Source organism: Hypomesus nipponensis, chromosome 5 (genome assembly GCF_054491055.1).
Source record: "Hypomesus nipponensis isolate SF chromosome 5, ASM5449105v1, whole genome shotgun sequence".
Taxonomy (NCBI): Eukaryota; Metazoa; Chordata; class Actinopteri; order Osmeriformes; family Osmeridae; genus Hypomesus; species Hypomesus nipponensis.
The window spans coordinates 15,107,501-15,112,500 of record NC_140365.1 but is presented as its reverse complement, the minus strand read 5'-3'; the positions used below and the strand labels follow the sequence as shown (position 1 = coordinate 15,112,500).

Genomic DNA, 5,000 nt, shown 5'->3' with positions numbered 1-5,000 from the left:
GAGACCGCCTGGGAATACCAGGTGCTGTATGCTCTTTTGCTCATTCACTTAGAAACTGAAATCTTGCAATATGCACAAGTAGTCCTTCATGAAAGGGGCTGGAAGCTGTTTTCATTTTGACACGAGAGAGAGAGAGAGAGAGAGAGAGACCACCTTGCATAGTCAATTGCCAAATCTGTATATGGATAAGTAGCCTATGGTTGTCAACTTATTTCGTACGGCCATACCAGCCTGGCAACGCCCGATCTCGTCTGATCTCGGAAGCTAAGCAGGGTCGGGCCTGGTTAGTACTTGGATGGGAGACCGCCTGGGAATACCAGGTGCTGTATGCTCTTTTGCTCATTCACTTAGAAACTGAAATCTTGCAATATGCACAAGTAGTCCTTCATGAAAGGGGCTGGAAGCTGTTTTCATTTTGACACGAGAGAGAGAGAGAGAGAGAGAGAGAGAGAGAGAGAGAGAGAGAGAGAGAGAGAGAGAGAGAGAGAGAGAGAGAGAGACCACCTTGCATTGTCAATTGCCAAATCTGTATATGGATAAGTAGCCTATGGTTTTCAACTTATTTCGTACGGCCATACCAGCCTGGCAACGCCCGATCTCGTCTGATCTCGGAAGCTAAGCAGGGTCGGGCCTGGTTAGTACTTGGATGGGAGACCGCCTGAAAATACCAGGTGCTGTATGCTCTTTTGCTCATTCACTTAGAAACTGAAATCTTGCAATATGCACAAGTAGTCCTTCATGAAAGGGGCTGGAAGCTGTTTTCATTTTGACACAAGAGAGAGAGAGAGAGAGAGACCACCTTGCATTGTCAATTGCTAAATCTGTATATGGATAAGTAGCCTATGGTTGTCAACTTATTTCGTACGGCCATACCAGCCTGGCAACGCCCGATCTCGTCTGATCTCGGAAGTTAAGCAGGGTCGGGCCTGGTTAGTACTTGGATGGGAGACCGCCTGGGAATACCAGGTGCTGTATGCTCTTTTGCTCATTCACTTAGAAACTGAAATCTTGCAATATGCACAAGTAGTCCTTCATGAAAGGGGCTGGAAGCTGTTTTCATTTTGACACGAGAGAGAGATGGAGAGAGAGAGACCACCTTGCATTGTCAATTGCCAAATCTGTATATGGATAAGTAGCCTATGGTTGTCAACTTATTTCGTACGGCCATACCAGCCTGGCAACGCCCGATCTCGTCTGATCTCGGAAGCTAAGCAGGGTCGGGCCTGGTTAGTACTTGGATGGGAGACCGCCTGGGAATACCAGGTGCTGTATGCTCTTTTGCTCATTCACTTAGAAACTGAAATCTTGCAATATGCACAAGTAGTCCTTCATGAAAGGGGCTGGAAGCTGTTTTCATTTTGACACGAGGGAGAGAGAGAGAGAGAGAGAGAGAGAGAGAGAGAGAGAGAGAGAGAGAGAGAGAGAGAGAGAGAGAGAGAGAGAGAGACCACCTTGCATTGTCAATTGGCAAATCTGTATATGGATAAGTAGCCTATGGTTGTCAACTTATTTCGTACGGCCATACCAGCCTGGCAACGCCCGATCTCGTCTGATCTCGGAAGCTAAGCAGGGTCGGGCCTGGTTAGTACTTGGATGGGAGACCGCCTGGGAATACCAGGTGCTGTATGCTCTTTTGTTCATTCACTTAGAAACTGAAATCTTGCAATATGCACAAGTAGTCCTTCATGAAAGGGGCTGGAAGCTGTTTTCATTTTGACACGAGAGAGAGAGAGAGAGAGACCACCTTGCATTGTCAATTGCCAAATCTGTATATGGATAAGTAGCCTATGGTTGTCAACTTATTTCGTACGGCCATACCAGCCTGGCAACGCCCGATCTCGTCTGATCTCGGAAGCTAAGCAGGGTCGGGCCTGGTTAGTACTTGGATGGGAGACCGCCTGGGAATACCAGGTGCTGTATGCTCTTTTGCTCATTCACTTAGAAACTGAAATGTTGCAATATGCACAAGTAGTCCTTCATGAAAGGGGCTGGAAGCAGTTTCCATTTTGACACGAGAGAGAGAGAGAGAGAGAGAGAGAGACCACCTTGCATTGTCAATTGCCAAATCTGTATATGGATAAGTAGCCTATGGTTGTCACCTTATTTTACGGCCATACCAGCCTGGCAACGCCCGATCTCGTCTGATCTCGGAAGCTAAGCAGGGTCGGGCCTGGTTAGTACTTGGATGGGAGACCGCCTGTGAATACCAGGTGCTGTATGCTCTTTTGCTCATTCACTTAGAAACTGAAATCTTGCAATATGCACAAGTAGTCCTTCATGAAAGGGGCTGGAAGCTGTTTTCATTTTGACACGAGAGAGAGAGAGAGAGAGAGAGAGAGAGACCACCTTGCATTGTCAATTGGCAAATCTGTATATGGATAAGTAGCCTATGGTTGTCAACTTATTTCGTACGGCCATACCAGCCTGGCAACGCCTGATCTCGGAAGCTAAGCAGGGTCGGGCCTGGTTAGTACTTGGATGGGAGACCGCCTGGGAATGCCAGGTGCTGTATGCTCTTTTGCTCATTCACTTAGAAACTGAAATCTTGCAATATGCACAAGTAGTCCTTCATGAAAGGGGCTGGAAGCTGTTTTCATTTTGACACGAGAGAGAGAGAGAGAGACCACCTTGCATTGTCAATTGCTAAATCTGTATATGGATAAGTAGCCTATGGTTGTCAACTTATTTCGTACGGCCATACCAGCCTGGCAACGCCCGATCTCGTCTGATCTCGGAAGCTAAGCAGGGTCGGGCCTGGTTAGTACTTGGATGGGAGACCGCCTGGGAATACCAGGTGCTGTATGCTCTTTTGCTCATTCACTTAGAAACTGAAATCTTGCAATATGCACAAGTAGTCCTTCATGAAAGGGGCTGGAAGCTGTTTTCATTTTGACACAAGAGAGAGAGAGAGAGAGAGACCACCTTGCATTGTCAATTGCTAAATCTGTATATGGATAAGTAGCCTATGGTTGTCAACTTATTTCGTACGGCCATACCAGCCTGGCAACGCCCGATCTCGTCTGATCTCGGAAGTTAAGCAGGGTCGGGCCTGGTTAGTACTTGGATGGGAGACCGCCTGGGAATACCAGGTGCTGTATGCTCTTTTGCTCATTCACTTAGAAACTGAAATCTTGCAATATGCACAAGTAGTCCTTCATGAAAGGGGCTGGAAGCTGTTTTCATTTTGACACGAGAGAGAGAGAGAGAGAGAGACTACCTTGCATTGTCAATTGCTAAATCTGTATATGGATAAGTAGCCTATGGTTGTCAACTTATTTCGTACGGCCATACCAGCCTGGCAACGCCCGATCTCGTCTGATCTCGGAAGCTAAGCAGGGTCGGGCCTGGTTAGTACTTGGATGGGAGACCGCCTGGGAATACCAGGTGCTGTATGCTCTTTTGCTCATTCACTTAGAAACTGAAATCTTGCAATATGCACAAGTAGTCCTTCATGAAAGGGGCTGGAAGCTGTTTTCATTTTGACACGAGGGAGAGAGAGAGAGAGAGAGAGAGAGAGAGAGAGAGAGAGAGAGAGAGAGAGAGAGAGAGAGAGAGAGAGAGAGAGAGAGAGAGAGAGAGAGAGACCACCTTGCATTGTCAATTGGCAAATCTGTATATGGATAAGTAGCCTATGGTTGTCAACTTATTTCGTACGGCCATACCAGCCTGGCAACGCCCGATCTCGTCTGATCTCGGAAGCTAAGCAGGGTCGGGCCTGGTTAGTACTTGGATGGGAGACCGCCTGGGAATACCAGGTGCTGTATGCTCTTTTGTTCATTCACTTAGAAACTGAAATCTTGCAATATGCACAAGTAGTCCTTCATGAAAGGGGCTGGAAGCTGTTTTCATTTTGACACGAGAGAGAGAGAGAGAGAGACCACCTTGCATTGTCAATTGCCAAATCTGTATATGGATAAGTAGCCTATGGTTGTCAACTTATTTCGTACGGCCATACCAGCCTGGCAACGCCCGATCTCGTCTGATCTCGGAAGCTAAGCAGGGTCGGGCCTGGTTAGTACTTGGATGGGAGACCGCCTGGGAATACCAGGTGCTGTATGCTCTTTTGCTCATTCACTTAGAAACTGAAATCTTGCAATATGCACAAGTAGTCCTTCATGAAAGGGGCTGGAAGCTGTTTTCATTTTGACACGAGAGAGAGAGAGAGAGAGAGAGAGAGAGAGAGAGAGAGAGAGAGAGAGAGAGAGAGAGAGAGAGAGAGAGAGAGAGAGAGAGAGAGAGAGAGAGACCACCTTGCATTGTCAATTGCCAAATCTGTATATGGATAAGTAGCCTATGGTTTTCAACTTATTTCGTACGGCCATACCAGCCTGGCAACGCCCGATCTCGTCTGATCTCGGAAGCTAAGCAGGGTCGGGCCTGGTTAGTACTTGGATGGGAGACCGCCTGAAAATACCAGGTGCTGTATGCTCTTTTGCTCATTCACTTAGAAACTGAAATCTTGCAATATGCACAAGTAGTCCTTCATGAAAGGGGCTGGAAGCTGTTTTCATTTTGACACAAGAGAGAGAGAGAGAGAGAGACCACCTTGCATTGTCAATTGCTAAATCTGTATATGGATAAGTAGCCTATGGTTGTCAACTTATTTCGTACGGCCATACCAGCCTGGCAACGCCCGATCTCGTCTGATCTCGGAAGTTAAGCAGGGTCGGGCCTGGTTAGTACTTGGATGGGAGACCGCCTGGGAATACCAGGTGCTGTATGCTCTTTTGCTCATTCACTTAGAAACTGAAATCTTGCAATATGCACAAGTAGTCCTTCATGAAAGGGGCTGGAAGCTGTTTTCATTTTGACACGAGAGAGAGAGAGAGAGAGAGAGAGAGAGAGAGAGAGAGAGAGAGAGAGAGAGAGACCACCTTGCATTGTCAATTGCCAAATCTGTATATGGATAAGTAGCCTATGGTTGTCACCTTATTTTACGGCCATACCAGCCTGGCAACGCCCGATCTCGTCTGATCTCGGAAGCTAAGCAGGGTCGGGCC

The 5,000-nt window shown here is 47.3% G+C and overlaps 16 non-coding genes and 1 pseudogene across 16 annotated transcripts in view; all 17 read left to right on the top strand.

The window, feature by feature from the left end:
• The window catches only part of LOC146289281 (5S ribosomal RNA), a 119-nt gene extending 86 nt beyond the window's left edge, over nt 1-33 (top strand). The window contains exon 1 of the ribosomal RNA XR_014758222.1: nt 1-33. This exon is cut by the window's left edge and continues 86 nt beyond it. This is a non-coding gene — a ribosomal RNA (5S ribosomal RNA).
• A 180-nt stretch (nt 34-213) lies between these two features.
• LOC146289280 (5S ribosomal RNA) lies at nt 214-332 on the top strand. The gene has a single exon (XR_014758221.1). It is a non-coding gene; the product is annotated as a 5S ribosomal RNA (ribosomal RNA).
• A 232-nt stretch (nt 333-564) lies between these two features.
• On the top strand, nt 565-683 carry LOC146289279 (5S ribosomal RNA). Its single transcript, XR_014758044.1, has one exon. It is a non-coding gene; the product is annotated as a 5S ribosomal RNA (ribosomal RNA).
• A 176-nt stretch (nt 684-859) lies between these two features.
• Nucleotides 860-978, top strand: LOC146289278 (5S ribosomal RNA). The gene has a single exon (XR_014755777.1). It is a non-coding gene; the product is annotated as a 5S ribosomal RNA (ribosomal RNA).
• Nucleotides 979-1,156: 178 nt separating this feature from the next.
• On the top strand, nt 1,157-1,275 carry LOC146289277 (5S ribosomal RNA). Its single transcript, XR_014758220.1, has one exon. It is a non-coding gene; the product is annotated as a 5S ribosomal RNA (ribosomal RNA).
• Nucleotides 1,276-1,511: 236 nt separating this feature from the next.
• Nucleotides 1,512-1,630, top strand: LOC146289276 (5S ribosomal RNA). Its single transcript, XR_014758219.1, has one exon. It is a non-coding gene; the product is annotated as a 5S ribosomal RNA (ribosomal RNA).
• A 174-nt stretch (nt 1,631-1,804) lies between these two features.
• LOC146289275 (5S ribosomal RNA) lies at nt 1,805-1,923 on the top strand. Its single transcript, XR_014758218.1, has one exon. It is a non-coding gene; the product is annotated as a 5S ribosomal RNA (ribosomal RNA).
• A 180-nt stretch (nt 1,924-2,103) lies between these two features.
• Nucleotides 2,104-2,222, top strand: LOC146289274 (5S ribosomal RNA). Its single transcript, XR_014757966.1, has one exon. It is a non-coding gene; the product is annotated as a 5S ribosomal RNA (ribosomal RNA).
• Nucleotides 2,223-2,406: 184 nt separating this feature from the next.
• Nucleotides 2,407-2,515, top strand: LOC146289273 (5S ribosomal RNA; annotated as a pseudogene).
• A 172-nt stretch (nt 2,516-2,687) lies between these two features.
• LOC146289272 (5S ribosomal RNA) lies at nt 2,688-2,806 on the top strand. The gene has a single exon (XR_014758217.1). It is a non-coding gene; the product is annotated as a 5S ribosomal RNA (ribosomal RNA).
• A 176-nt stretch (nt 2,807-2,982) lies between these two features.
• Nucleotides 2,983-3,101, top strand: LOC146289271 (5S ribosomal RNA). The gene has a single exon (XR_014755766.1). It is a non-coding gene; the product is annotated as a 5S ribosomal RNA (ribosomal RNA).
• A 176-nt stretch (nt 3,102-3,277) lies between these two features.
• On the top strand, nt 3,278-3,396 carry LOC146289270 (5S ribosomal RNA). Its single transcript, XR_014758216.1, has one exon. It is a non-coding gene; the product is annotated as a 5S ribosomal RNA (ribosomal RNA).
• A 252-nt stretch (nt 3,397-3,648) lies between these two features.
• On the top strand, nt 3,649-3,767 carry LOC146289269 (5S ribosomal RNA). Its single transcript, XR_014758215.1, has one exon. It is a non-coding gene; the product is annotated as a 5S ribosomal RNA (ribosomal RNA).
• Nucleotides 3,768-3,941: 174 nt separating this feature from the next.
• LOC146289268 (5S ribosomal RNA) lies at nt 3,942-4,060 on the top strand. The gene has a single exon (XR_014758214.1). It is a non-coding gene; the product is annotated as a 5S ribosomal RNA (ribosomal RNA).
• A 250-nt stretch (nt 4,061-4,310) lies between these two features.
• On the top strand, nt 4,311-4,429 carry LOC146289267 (5S ribosomal RNA). Its single transcript, XR_014758043.1, has one exon. It is a non-coding gene; the product is annotated as a 5S ribosomal RNA (ribosomal RNA).
• Nucleotides 4,430-4,605: 176 nt separating this feature from the next.
• Nucleotides 4,606-4,724, top strand: LOC146289266 (5S ribosomal RNA). The gene has a single exon (XR_014755753.1). It is a non-coding gene; the product is annotated as a 5S ribosomal RNA (ribosomal RNA).
• A 208-nt stretch (nt 4,725-4,932) lies between these two features.
• LOC146289265 (5S ribosomal RNA) overlaps nt 4,933-5,000 on the top strand; it is a 119-nt gene continuing 51 nt past the window's right edge. The window contains exon 1 of the ribosomal RNA XR_014757315.1: nt 4,933-5,000. This exon is cut by the window's right edge and continues 51 nt beyond it. This is a non-coding gene — a ribosomal RNA (5S ribosomal RNA).